This window comes from Haliotis rubra, unplaced genomic scaffold, assembly GCF_003918875.1.
Source record: "Haliotis rubra isolate DU_JTF1 unplaced genomic scaffold, ASM391887v1 Scf582, whole genome shotgun sequence".
NCBI classification, from domain to species: Eukaryota; Metazoa; Mollusca; class Gastropoda; order Lepetellida; family Haliotidae; genus Haliotis; species Haliotis rubra.
The window spans coordinates 67248-81866 of record NW_025767282.1 but is presented as its reverse complement, the minus strand read 5'-3'; the positions used below and the strand labels follow the sequence as shown (position 1 = coordinate 81866).

The following is a 14619-nucleotide window of genomic DNA, read 5'->3' as shown; positions in this document are numbered from 1 at the left end:
GTGGTTCCTGTTTGTTGGTACCTGTTGGCAAGTCTTATGATCGTGGAATGATGGCAACCGAATCGTATGGCAATAATCCTGCTTGATGTGCCAACCTGCAACATGCCCAACGCCCGTTCTCGTTCCTCTGGTGACAATATTGGCATTGCAAAATATACTTTACTTGCGGAGGTACAGCTAAAATGAGAACGGTTTTTTGCCGACGGTCACTTATACCACTAATCAGTATGTTTTACGCATGCAATTTGTGCTTTTCGTGTGTGTTGTGCATGAATTTTGTTGTTGTCATGTGATGTGTTCCATGATGTGTTCGGGCAATCCGTTCTTTACTGTACAGCATTATGTATTGTCTTTTGTGTTATTAACAACATTTCCAACGTTCTTTTTCACTCTCAAAACAATCCTATTACCACATTTCAAAATTTACAGGTGGTGCGTTTTCAATGATGTTCAGTATATTAACTGGATCAAACTGCAAACTTCAATGTATTAAATCTGTTTCCGTCATCCTAAAGACGTCGACCCAGCCCTGGTTAAATGGCCAGGTTATACCATTGCTTTGGAGGATTTGTTGCGTCTCTTTACTGAATCACTGGATGGAATGGCCACAGAAAGAACGAGATAATACTCTGTTTCATTGAAGGAAGTCAAACAACGCCAGAAACATTTGCTGATAGATCGGTCTTCCAGATACTATCAAAACTGCTACTACTGTCTCTTCTTTCAAACCACAGCTAAAGACATACTTGTTTGATCAATACTGCAAGTTCCAGCGAAAAAGAAAAAGCATAAAAACATACAAGAATATTTCAAAGTGTCAGTTTCATGAACACCTAAGACCTGATGATGATGTAAACGTGATTACTCATGGTTGCCATGACACCGCATACTGCCACCAACTTGTCATCTGAGTGAGAAACACGTCGGAATGATGACTGGTGATTTTCCAAAATGGGACTGCGAGTGTTTCTACGAATGGGTAGGAATGAAATCTGTAACTTCCTTGGAGCCATTGTATACAGATGTCAGGCTTCCAGACGATCCGTGTATAGAAACTGGAAATAATGTCTATTTGAATTATGACCGCTTGTTATGGTATACGGCACAAGCAATGCGTTTCCTTATCTCTCACACACATGCAAGATATAGCATTGCATACATAATGTTAAATGTAAATGTAAATTCTTATTCTTTACATGGCATTTTTGGGGGGATTTTGTTTTGTCCCTTTCCCGTTGTGCTGTATTTGAGTCATCTTCTGTTTGATTTGGGACCGACAGATGTCTTAGCCAGCATGATTTGTTGCTGTGAGAAGGATTTTCTCTCCTTTTTATATTCCTATAGGGAAGCTCTGCAGTTTCTAATAGCAGTGTGTATGTTTTGCCCGTCACGTCTACAATGGCTGAAGTTGTATCTTCACCACGAAACGGAAATATGCAGATTAGTTTTGGAGGTGGTTTTGAAGTCTGGCATGATATATATCTAATTATCAGTGTCATTAACAAATGGTATTAATGTTCCACCCCAAATCCCAGGCATATTTCACCGCGTTAACAGTAAGCGCTGGATTGCATGACGGATACACTATTGTCGACTCTTTCCAACGACACCCAAGTCCATACGGAGATCAGTATACAGGGCAGTGTAGTGAGAATGGCAGTCAGTCACGTACCTTTACAGGCTGCGTTTGTGGTTGGGGTTTTAACGCCTCTCTCGGCATTACCAAGCTGTATAACGGCAACCAGTAAAAGATGTAAGTCTGGACTAGCTGACTAGTGATTGATATCATGAGCAAGGTACTACGCCGTTAGAGTACAATGGCATGCAGCCAGCTAGGCCACTAAGAACCTGATTCAGCTCGCCTCTCATGAAGTAGATCGGTGCTCATGCTGTTGATCACTGGATTGTCTGGTCCAGACTCGATAATATACAGCCGCCATACAGCTGGAATATTGCTGAGTGCGGCGTAAAACAAAATTCATGCACTCAGTAATCATGAGTCACCTGGTGCTGTGAGTACTTATGCGAATACTATGCAATCATATTCCCCCGAAAATCATAGTATGCTCTGTGTACTCAAAAGGTAAACTTTCTTTCTTCACAACTTTTGAGGCGCAATTGAGCATGTTCTCTTTGCGAAGATTTCAAGAGCGTCCAATTCAAAGGCTTCAACATCCAAGGCCTCATTTATAAGCACTCATTCAGTCGGGGCACGAATGGCCTAGCTCTGTAGTGCGCCGCAAATCACTGTGCAGAGTTGTGTCTCTCATGCATGCGAGAAATTAAAGATTGTGGTGTCGCATCCTCGATTCGATTTGATCATGCTTTTAGGTTTGCTTGGGTCATACCCATTCTCGTGTGATTAAAATGATTAAAGTCTAAGATCCTCATCACTTTGATCTTTCCTCCCATATCAATCTGACGCGCCATGTTGTAACCGAACTATTGCTCAGACCGGCATAATCCTCAATCACTCACTCAGCAGGAAGCATGATCAGTGTAATGATATAATTCGCCTGACTCGAATCGGATTTGATTTCTTTTGATGTCCAATGTCCTATACAATGTCTATTTTTACCTATATCATATTTCCCCGTGTTTTTCAAATGAGTAATTGACTTGACATGCACGTGTTTGTGCCATGAGCCACCAGTGTGGCAGGATACACAAAATGTTTCAAGAACATCATAAACAGATGCTCCTGACTTCTTCGGAAACGTCTTGTTGTTTTAACTGAAGAGTAGGGACGGTGGTGTAGTCAAGTGGTTACAGTGTTAGCTCGTCACGCCGAAGGCCCGAGTTCGATTCTCCACATGGAAACAACGTATGATATTGGTGTCGTGATATTGCTGAAGCTATTGCTAAAACCTAAACTCACTCACTGATAAATAGGACTTGATCTGATTTATATATGGGGACAGTGATGTAGATGACTTAACGAATGGTAACTTGTTCAGTGCATGAGCTTCACTGCAGCTGAAAGACATGTACCAAAGGAACGGGTTCTGAATGGAGTTCTATGATTTACATGTCGTATTGTGAAGAGACCACGAAGTGTTAGCAGCCTGGACAGATAATACGTAGTCTTCGCAATCAAACCCGATGACATGTGCTCATATTTCTTTCATTCCTTTGTGGTATTTACGGGCAAATTTATTTACAGTTATCTATTGGAGACGTGATCAGAAGCAGAATCTGTTCGAATCTGATTGAGTGAACTCTACACACTGAGATATATAATTAATTTGACAAGATTCTGATGATAAGCTAGTTAATGGCTTTGAGAGACCATGATGGATCCTACAAATTATGTCTAAAAGTAAAACCTGAAATCTTTAGCAGCTTCTTCTGTCGATAACCATCTGGAGGAGAAGCCTCCTTCATTTGTTGATCATGTCAGATGTAATTGGAAACAACCCCTTGATGTTGGTGGCACTCTCAAGTACCTTGTTTTGTTGAAGTCAATGATGGCTTCTCTGACCATGGGCTTAGTTTGTGCCATTCGTTCACAATGCATTTGACTTTGGACTTCTCCCACTTTAGATTTTTCCTTTGAGATTTCTCGAACTGTATTTCATCATTGTGACATGGCATATATATCAAGTCCATATTTCAACGATTCTTGTTTTATTTACAAAAATTAAAAATAACAGACATGTTGGTATTATCAAAGTAATTACTGTGCCTGCTAGGTTTTCCCCCAAAATAAGTGTTAATTCTTGCGATATTATTCTGATAGAAGTCAAACTGTGGTATCTTATCAAATTACATTTGTAGTTTTTTTCCAGAAGGGAATAGTTTCTACTTAGCTATGCTTTTCAAATGTCACCAACATTGTGTGAAATTAATAGCACTGAAGAAACAAGTCAAGAAGATATATACCTCTGCTCTAATAATAAGCTAATGATTCCCAAGTCATGCTAAGTTGTACACGGGTTAACGGCAGACTTTTGTCACCATGCTATCTATATTTTCAGCATACTTATAGATATGGGTTCAGCATCAGTTTATAAATGTCATGCATTTTCCCCTAAACTTTCTTTCTGTACAGCGTAACATTTTCTATGGCGATCGCATACAATATTGACAAGTTGATGTACGCATGAGAGTGTGGCAATGCCCCACTATTCATTGTAAACCACCTTGGCTTTCAATTACGGATGTGTTCTGCCTCACACTGATTCAATACTGACAACCAAAGAACTCCTGCTTGAGAACGGGAGTCATTTCAATCATGCTGCTTGTGCCATATAAAGGATATTACATAATTGACTAACAGATGTCAGGTGCGATGGTCGTTAGCAACTTGTCAGCTGTCACCCCGACGTGTGATCAGTGTAATTTAACGAAACAGATAAAGAACACATGGCGGAGGTTTCTTTTACTCAAGAAACTTTTGATTATGCAAACGGCAACGGGTTGCTTTTGTATTTAAGCCGCGAAAATGGCAATTAACTCGATCAATATTATTTCCCAAACGTTATCCGAAGTCTTCATGGTTAGGTTTTTAACTATTTCTAAATCTGCCATTTGAAATTAGGCGAGTATTTGGTAATCTGATAGTATAAAAAATATTCAATTTGCAGTCGTGTTTCGTCTTTCACAACACATGACACAAATTGACAAGCTGGATATTCTTTTATGAACTGAATAGGTCTCAAGTCTTTTCTAATTGCAGAACCAAAAAGAAAGGTACCAGGAGGAACCCTTCCTTTTTTATAAACTGATTTCATTTTTCCTGTTTTTATTCAAAACTGCCAGTTTTTCTGCGAACAACATTTGAGAACGATGCTTTCACACAACATAAAATGCTAAGCTGTGGTCGGCATGAATTTCAGAGCCGGACTGTAATGAAATTAAACATTTTCTTTTACATGGCCATTTCTAAAATTTGTGTTTCGCTATAAATCAATACCGTAGAAGGAGGTAAACCGGCAAACGGTCTTCAGAAAACCAGATTAGAGGTTGCTGTCAGTGAGCGTGTTTACGTTGTAGCAGAGGGAAGCCACAAGAAACAAGGGCATCTTCACACCGGGAACAAAATCTCTTGTTAACGATATTACTTACTATGTGATTCGTCACGCTGGCCACAGTAGCTGACGTTTTATATGCATGACATCGTGTCCTAATTGCGTGGGTAGATGCACATACAAGATTGTCTGCTACAAACTCTAATATTAACATACCACCGTCAGAAAGTAGGTATATGGCTGAGTGCGTCATTAAACAACCAATATAACATGGCATAATTTAAACTATTCAACCGAATTTGATTTTCCCGGACTCGTCTGACTTGAAACCACATAAAATAGATGTAGGCATGCGTGCGTGAGTGCGTGGGTGCGTGCGTGCGTGCGTGCGTGCGTGCGTGTGGAACATGAAGCGGGAGGTTGGGTGAGACGATATTCCCACCTACTCTATGAACAGGTGAAGGTGCGAGGATTTACACGTGATAACGTTGTGATCAAGCAATATACTACTGGTTGACTATCATAGCCAACCCACATGGGTACAATGAGTGAAGCCAATTTCTGGTGTCCCCCGCCGTGATATTGCTGGAATATTGCTAAAAGCGGCGTAAAACCAAAGTCAGTCAGTCAGTCAGTCAAAGCCAAGCACTACTGACAAGGCTAACCTGCACCATTGTCATGTTCAAACACATGGACTACTTGCCGTTACTTTGTAGCAACGTGTATCACAGCAGTGGAAACCCCTAAGCTCCGTGGGTCTTTGTAGGTTCGAACCTAAGTGGTTAAGGTACTGTCATGATTGCGTATCTCAGGTTATTTACATGCCCTCTAGTAGGGCATGATACAATTTTCGCACTGCATGGTACCATGATTATTTGATACTGAACATAGTTGGAGTCGGACAACCGACTATGTTGTATCAGAGATATCACATAAAGAAACAGTTCTGTGGCTTTCAGTTACGGTGATTCCCATCATATCCAAAGACTTATTCAAAGACATATTCATCTCACTTACGGATTTGTGAAGTGAAATGAAAGTCGGGTACATGTTGTCCACCATGTTATGTCGAGGATGACTTGACCATGCTGTTTTGGGTAGCTTCGCTGAAAACAAAATATGTCTGTACGTAACCCGTGAGCATTTATCAAACACCCCCGACATTTTTGTGCTAGTACGAACCGACCATATGTTTTTGTATATGAGTATGTTTTGAAAGCCAACAATTAAAATTGTACCTGTAACATATTTTACTTCCTGTTTCAAACAAAAACAAAACTGAAGATGTAATTTGGTTACAATTTACTTGCAATCTGAGAGAATTCATTGCCATCATGATCAGGCCGCCAATCTGACTGTCACAGAGGTCTCAAGTAATGATTGCTGTGATTGGCTGAACCAACACTGGCGAACACACCAGAAACTGGTGCAGCTATGAATGCATGACACGTAGTTATGGACAACAACTTCGTTTCATTCTTTATACGACGTTTCAGAGCTAACTCGTGCTCCTTCATCAGGTGGAATCCTTCATCTTGGCCACGTATTTCCTCACAAGTGAACTAATAACCCCCTGTCTCCTGTACAAGGAATCATCGATATCGCCACAGGACATCACTGTCTCAGTAACCTGCCATCGTGTATTGTCTGAAAGTCTAGGCATTGCCATGTCAAGAAAACTTATATTTCTAATACCAACCATTTATTCAATAGAAAGGTCATTGGTCCACGTATAATACATTTCAAACAAATTTTGTCGTGACAATTTGATATACTTTATATGAATTTACATATCGAGCTGTAATTTTTACTGTAGAAGAGCTTCCTTGATTAACATAGCACAGTTGTGAAGTATAAATAATGAACAGACACCCAACAAATTTATATATTTCTGAACAGGGACATTTGTGCAATAATAATGCGGGAGATATTTTAATCTTATGCTTTTGGATAAGGGGCATATAAGGAGGAAATGATACCCATCTTCAATTTCCTGTAATTCACACACTTGACAGATCCTTTCTTCAGTCAGCAACCCTTCCCATCTTCCCGTGTTGATTCTTACCTGTAATTCGGATGAACGTTATAGAAAGTCGACGTACAATGCATAGCGTCCACAGTCGCCGAGAGCCGCAACGTTAGAGACGTGATTCCCGGATGAAAGAATGAATTTACAGAAGATTGAATGAAATTGTTCGACGATATATCTTCTTTCGTACCCCCCACATTTCTGATCCATACAAAATGATTGGCTTGATCTGAACGTCGAATATCTTAAACAGGATATTTGGTGATATGTTCTTCAATTGCCCCTGGAGTGCTTTGACGCTGAACAATGTTTTGCTGGCCTTGGATACTAGTACATCAATAGCCTTGCTTCATGATAATTTCGATGAAAACATCAGACCTAGATCATTATAATAAGTAGAGATATTTATATCATCTTCGCCATATTTCAATTTTTCTGTTCCTTCAACTATACCTCCATTTCTGGAAATTATCATCTCTGCTTTTTCTAAGTTTACTTCTAGTTCCCATTTGAAAGAAAAATGCTTTAAGCCGTCAATCTTCCGTTGCATTCCTATAACTGTATCATCTAAAATACACACATCATCGGCAAACAATAATAAAAGAATTTCCAAATAGTCTTGTCCAACAAATATCCCTCTCAGTTCCGAATCCTGTATCATGTGTTCCAGTTCCACACTGTATAACGAGAACAGGATCGGATGGCAGCCTTGTCTCACTCCACTCACTGTGTCAAAATAGTCAGTAAGAGATTAATTAGTCATCTTAACGGCAGATTTTACTTTTAAATATATATCCTGTAGAATATGAAAGAATTTTCTGTGAATACCGTTCTTCAGTATCATAAACCATAACAACTTTCTGTTCACACAGTCAAATGCCTTGCGAAAGTTTACAAAGAGACAATGCAATCGTCCTTTTCGTTTCGATAGGTATTTTTGAGCTAAACCCTGGAGACAAAACATGTTATCCACTGTACTGTAACCTGACCGAAATCCAGCCTGTGATTCTGGAATCTTCTCATATATTTCACAAAATGCTTGTAAACGTTTATTCAATATATACGTAAATAACTTTCCCAATATGTCCATCAAAGAAATTCCTCTGTATTTATTTACATCTTGAGTGTTTCCTTTCTTGTGGAGAGGTTTAATGAGTGCTTGTGACGTTGTGGAAACGTTCCCGAATACAACATTTTATTAAAAAGTACTGACAGGTATCAGAGTAGTATAGTTTTGCAACTCTTGATCATTTCCGGGAGTACCGTCAGGTCCAACTGATTTTCTGTTCTTTAAACTTGACACTGCTTGTAATATCTCCTCGTCGGTATCATTATTCAAAATGCTATTCAACTCCTCATCACTGCAAACCTCCCACAATAAATCATTATGGTTCTTCACAAACTCTTCACAGAATTCCAGATTTTCCTTTTCAGTTTCTGTTTCTGTCAAATTAAGAATGCGTTAGAAATAATCTTCCCATTCCAATGCTGAAATAGTTTCTGCTAATTTTGTTTTCTTCTTTGTGAAGTTTTGACTGTTTCCAGAAGTGTTTGGAGTCATCAAGTTGTGAAGTAAGTGTACGTAATTGATCTTCAGTCTCTTCAGTTTTCTAATTTCTGCATAACTTCCGATAATTATTCCGTAAGTGTCTAAATTCTGCCAAATCACTGTCCGAACCAGTAATACGCACTTTATACGTCGGCTTTAAGACCAGTAAAGAAAACGGTACAAAACCAAGAGCTTGGCGCCTTCGTAGCACGTGCGACTCATAGCTTTCGATACTGTGGAAAGTATGCTAGGTTATAATCGCCTGTTTGGATCAATTTAAACAATTGTCCTTGTATTCAGATTCTACTTAATTGATGTATATATACGGCTATAAAAGACCTGTTCAAGCGAGAAGTGTACGTGCCATTATGTATAGGTAATGGTAGATTGGTCCACAAGAAAGGAACATTCACGATTGGAAAAACTGATATCATCCCAAACGCTATCCAGCGTCAAATTGAATTTCTAAACTCAGATGTAATTAAGACACTGGAAATGTTTCCTGAGTTATTGTATTGATTTTACAACTCTGATGGACAGATTGGGTCATGATACACAATAATCTGGTATTGTTGAAATTACATCGCCAACAATCTTTTGGTTGAACCTCTGGGAAATGTATTTTGATTTGACAAAGTAGTCAGATTGTCCGATTTGTTTGGATGGATAATTACTGCATTTCAAAGTATCGACTCAAATAGGATGTTTGGGAAAATGCAAACAGGAATGAATGAATATGGATTAATAATGTCATAGGTGATGGATATTCCAACAAATAATAGTTCATGTTGACATCATGACCACTAATTTTCCACTCGATTCTTACAATCCCACTTTTCATTCAATAATTATTTATTTCCAAAGATCTATTCACAAAGGGACCTCCTCTATAAGAAACTTATTTTCGTTGTTCGTGTATAATCATGACTTGTAGCGGTTGAAAACTACTTTTATGATAACAGGTTTAAAGTTTAAAACACATCAAAACCAATCTGAAAGCGTCACAATATCTCAGATAAATCTTGTACGGCTTGAGTTGATTAATCATTTGTTCGGAGGCAAACCCTAACGATGAAGTGATTGTCGAAAATGCTTTTCCTGTAAATAGAGGCTCTCTGATATCATATTTATAGCACATTATTAGTTTACGCAGCTTGGATCTAATTGTGATCACACTGCATGGCAAACTGGTTGAAACGAGGCTATTTCCAAGTGTTATATGATCTCTGGTACTGTTTAGAACCTATTGGAACTCGTTTCTATTTGAATATCACATGCTCCAGACAATCAGGCGGCGCTCGTGAATCTCATATAACGTTTCCAATTCCAGTTTTTATTGCTTTTCGTCTGATTGAGTTTGTCTCCAAATCAAAGTGTAAACCTACGTTTTGTCTGAAAGGGACTAACCTGTCTTCACATTCTACCATCATGTTATACGATCTATTTGCGGCGGAATCTGGCTAACGTGTGCGAACCACAAACTTCCAGTGACTTCCCACAAATCATTCTGTTGCTTCTGGTGTTGCCAGAGAAATAGTCCTAGTGGCACCATATGACCTGGATCCATGACGCCATAGACCCATCAGTGCGTCATCAGTGTAATGTGAGAAACCATTTCGATTTATCCTTTTGGTGAACGATGAGCACAGCTAAACAAATACGCTATGATGTGTCAAATATTATTGATAATACTTTGCATTTAAATAATCGGGCAATTTGGACAGGATAACAATTATCATCCAAGTCAGAGAAATTTTACCACCGAGTCTCGATGGAGTCCTCAGTCATATCAATAGTACGGTGACACCTTGGTGCAGAAGGTGACACGTTTTTGGCGTCTTTGTGACAAAAATGATGTCAGATGTAATTTCCTATTTTGACCATACGTTCCCGAAATGTTTCAGGTGAACATATGACTAGATTTGGCTTATCTTCATGATGAGTGCAACGTGTTGGGCAGGATACGCCAACATTTAATATCATCACTATTTTGTTCACATGCTTTATTATAGTATCTCATGACGTTAATCACTGGATTGTCTGGTACAGACTCGAACCAGGGTGCCTCGGTGGTGTGTTGGATGGAGGGTACCCCTGGGGAAGGTCGGTAGATAGGCGCAATAATCGTAAAAGCGACGGGAAACCCCATTTCACATTAACTCACATTCCAGCTTATTAAGTTATGAAACTAAAATATTTCACTTATAGGGGCGGTGGGATAGCCTACTGGTTAAAGCGTTCACTGGTCACGCTGAAAACCTGGGTCTGATTTCCCATATGGGTACAATGTGTGAAGCCCATTTCTGGTGTCTCCAGCCGTGATATTGCTGGAATAGTGCTAAAAGCGGCGTGAAACGCTCTCACTCACTTTGTTGAAGAGGTCCTTGTCTTTAAGTCTTCTTGTAATTAGCGTCTTTCTTGGACTTTGACAAAAGAGCCTTCATAAATATGCTTTAATACTGCTGAAGGAACTTCAATCTTCCAGCTGTTCTGCCTGAAAGTGGATCGCTTGACAATTGATAAATATAATTGTTTTAATACTCTCAGATTCGAAATGCTGCCATTAAACGTAAACACGTTTAAATGATGGTTCCGAAAATATGATAAACAGATGAAATTATTGCTAAATAGGAAATACCGTGTTTTAGCGAACTCGAGTGGGATTTCACGGAAAGCCTGTTAAGCATTTGATGCGTAGTGAAACTGCGGTATTGTTTGCGTGAAAGGTTATTGAATAGTGTTTTGCAATCTGAATGTGATAATGGACAATACTCTTACTTCATTCTAACGGGATAAAACCCCGATATGCTGTCAAATCAGAAGCAAAACATTTCAATTATCCGTCATGGTATATGATGTCCACTTACAAGAGAAATACGGAAAGTTTCCATAAAGAGAAAGAATATTGAAACACTCCCCAGAGTCCTTAATCAAATCCAAATGTAAAAAACATCAAAATTAGTATCCCATTTTGTCAAATACACATCAACCACCATCATCAGCATCTGCAATACTGCCTGTGATCTTGCTATAAGACAATACGAGATAAATGCCTGATAGTTTCTATGTTAGAGTTGAACATGCATTTTGTCAGCACGTTATCCCGGTCCTCGTGACAAGACAGTCCAAATGAGTGTTAAGAAATAATTATTGTAAAAACGTGTATTATGAGAGCTACAAAAGAAAATTCATATTTGTATTTTACATCTTGTCACTAGTTTGTTTGTCACTTCACATGGTTTAAGGAACAATGTTGGCTTGATTAATGGGGTATTGATCAGTTCATAATGGAAAGTACAAACTTTTCTCGTCCAATAGTCTCGTGTTACTGTTAACAGTCGCCTTTCCATATAAACTTGTAACTGTATGTTGTGCCCTGTAATCTTACTATTAGAAAATTATATGTACATGCCTTTATACACCATCAACATTCATATTTCATAGACTCGTAATGTACGAAACACTTATCAATATTAAGCAAGTATTCACGCCAGCATCTGCAATAATACTTCTAATCCTGCTGCAAGAAAATACAGGGCCCCTATTCTCGAAAGTGTCCCAGCTAAGACAGATCCTTAGTAGTTAAGACAGAAGATAGGACATCCTACCGTTATGATAAAACCCATTCTCGAAACGATCCTATCCCTGTCCTAACTTGTGTTGCCTATTCTAGCTAGTATAGCGAGCTCTTCAGTAGGTGAGATAGAAAACCCCTCATTAAGTTGGGGATTCCCCTAAATATACTGAGTCAAAAACTTCACATTCTCTCTTTAGGGCACTATAAAAGAACAAGAGATGGTGAGATGGTTAAATTGTTAGTATTTCATTGCTGAGATCTGTGTGATGTACTCGATACACTGACAGTGCCATAATCAGTTCCATTAGGCGACACCGCCGTTCCAAAACATGGGTATACAGAATGTCAAGTCACAAGAATAAAAATGCGAAATTTCTCAGTTCAAGATCGTGTATGGCCGCCCCGCGCATTCACCACTGCCAAACACCGTCTCCTCATCTACTGCCTGATGCTTGTGAACACGTGGTTGGGGAATCTGCGCCATTGCTCTTGCAAGGCAGCGCCAAGTTCCTGCAAATTCTGAGGTTGGTTCCTAAGACCACGAAGCCTTCTCCCAAGTGCATCCCAAACGTGCTCTATTTGATTAAGGTCAGGAGACCTCGATGGCCAGTCCATGACGTTGATTCCAGCGTTTTGAAGGAAATTTCGTGTCTGAAATTATCATGCTGGAACTGTAGACCTGGGCCATGAGCCGCCATGAAAGGAACGAGTTCAGGGGTGAGCACCTGGTAGCGGTAAGCAGCAGCTGTGAGGTTTCCACGGATGACCAGAAGTCGGGAACGGTTGTTCCCACAGAAAGCACCCTACACCATGCAACTTCCGCCCCCGAATCTGTCGACTTCCTGTACACAACATTGGGCATACCGTTCACGACGTCGTCTCCAGACTCTATGCCTGCCGTCCGCGAATCTGAGGGTAAACCTGGATTCATCGCTAAAGACGACTCGATTCCAGTCTCTCTGGGTCCATCGGAGGTGACGTTGGGCCCACAGCAGACGTTGACGTTGATGAAACGGCGTCAATATTGGCCCACGATATGGACGTCGAGAATGGAGATTGGCAGCCTGCAACCGATTTCGAATGGTCTGTGAGGACAGTCGACCTCTAAACATCTCAGCCCTGGTTCGTGTAGCCGGCAGAAATCTGTCACGTAGGTGACGTAGGACGATTTGACGGTCTTCTGCTCGTGACGTCACACGTGGACGACCCGACCTTGGGCGATCAGAAGTGGTGCCAGTTTGTTGTAGACGACCTCGCAAGTCATACACAGTACGACGGCTGCATCCCATTGCTATTGCGACGTCAATAACTGATCTTTCCGCTTGCAACATGCCAACGGCACGTTCACGTTGCACATTTGACAATCGTGGCATTTCAAGTACCGTTAGAACTGTGGTTTAAAAGTGTTTTTTCAATTCTTGAGGCCAATGCAAACACGTGCATATGAAGAAAACTTCGATGCGAAGATCACGTGATCGACTGCACGTGCAAAACCTGATTTGGCACTAACGACATTTGCACGACGAATGGATGGGTTTGAGTTTTGCTAACGTTTTTCTAGGGTCGAAAGATAGGGATCCCATTTCGGATACATAGATGTATCATCAGAGAAAAATTATTCATTATTTTTCAAATTACATTTTGTGAAGTTTCTTTTTTGACTCAGTATATATTACCTATGATTCATTTCATAAAAAAACACATAATATGAGGAAATTCAACTTTTGATGGACTTAGTAGATCTAGAAGAAATTATTCGATATTTTCATCACATTATATAGTAGTTTTGAAGTTTTTGAAAATTCATTTTTTGACAAGGCGATAACATTTCTACTTCAGAGTTTGAAAGTCTGCCAAAAAACAATAAGGATATTAAAGATATGTGCAAAAAATATTTTCATTGTATTTGTTTTTTATGAAAATCATCATTTGAACTCTCATTATGCATCATCTCACAAACTGAAAAATTCACCTAGGAAATAAACAGGATCGGAGTTACTTCCCCTATCAAGTTGGCCTTGACATTGACATTTCACGGCAATGAGACTGGAAAGAGCAATGTTGTGATTAAAAAGGCCGAGATTACGTAAGAACTGAACGAATCTCTTTTGTAGATCTGAAGAATATGTGCATCGCAACAAGTCTGTCTATTCATTACCGATGAATTGATAATATAAACTCAAAAAACTCTTCGTAACACATCAAAACTGTGTGCTGTTGTAAATTCAAATGTAATTTAGGCGAGTTATTTTGTTTGACAACGTCAAAATTGTCAAACAAACAAGAACCACACCATGTTGATTTCCACTAAGATAGACTTAGGACAAGTCAGAACCTATCCTAGTATTTGTCCTAAGTTAGGATATCCTAGCGCTAGGATACTTTTCGAGAATAAGGTAGGACACCTATCGTAGACCCTAGGATCAAAGTTAGGATATCCTAGGGCTAGGATCCTTTCGAGAATAGGGGCCCAGGGTAAATGCCGAATAGTTTT

The 14619-nt window shown here is 39.5% G+C and overlaps 1 long non-coding RNA gene across 1 annotated transcript; it reads right to left on the bottom strand.

Moving 5' to 3' along the window:
- Nucleotides 1–674: 674 nt before the first annotated feature.
- Nucleotides 675–11136, bottom strand: LOC124254778. Its single transcript, XR_006892550.1, has 3 exons — nucleotides 11126–11136; nucleotides 897–899; nucleotides 675–760 (listed from the first exon to the last, which is right to left on the bottom strand). It is a non-coding gene; the product is annotated as an uncharacterized LOC124254778 (long non-coding RNA).
- Between the last annotated feature and the right edge of the window lie 3483 nt (nucleotides 11137–14619).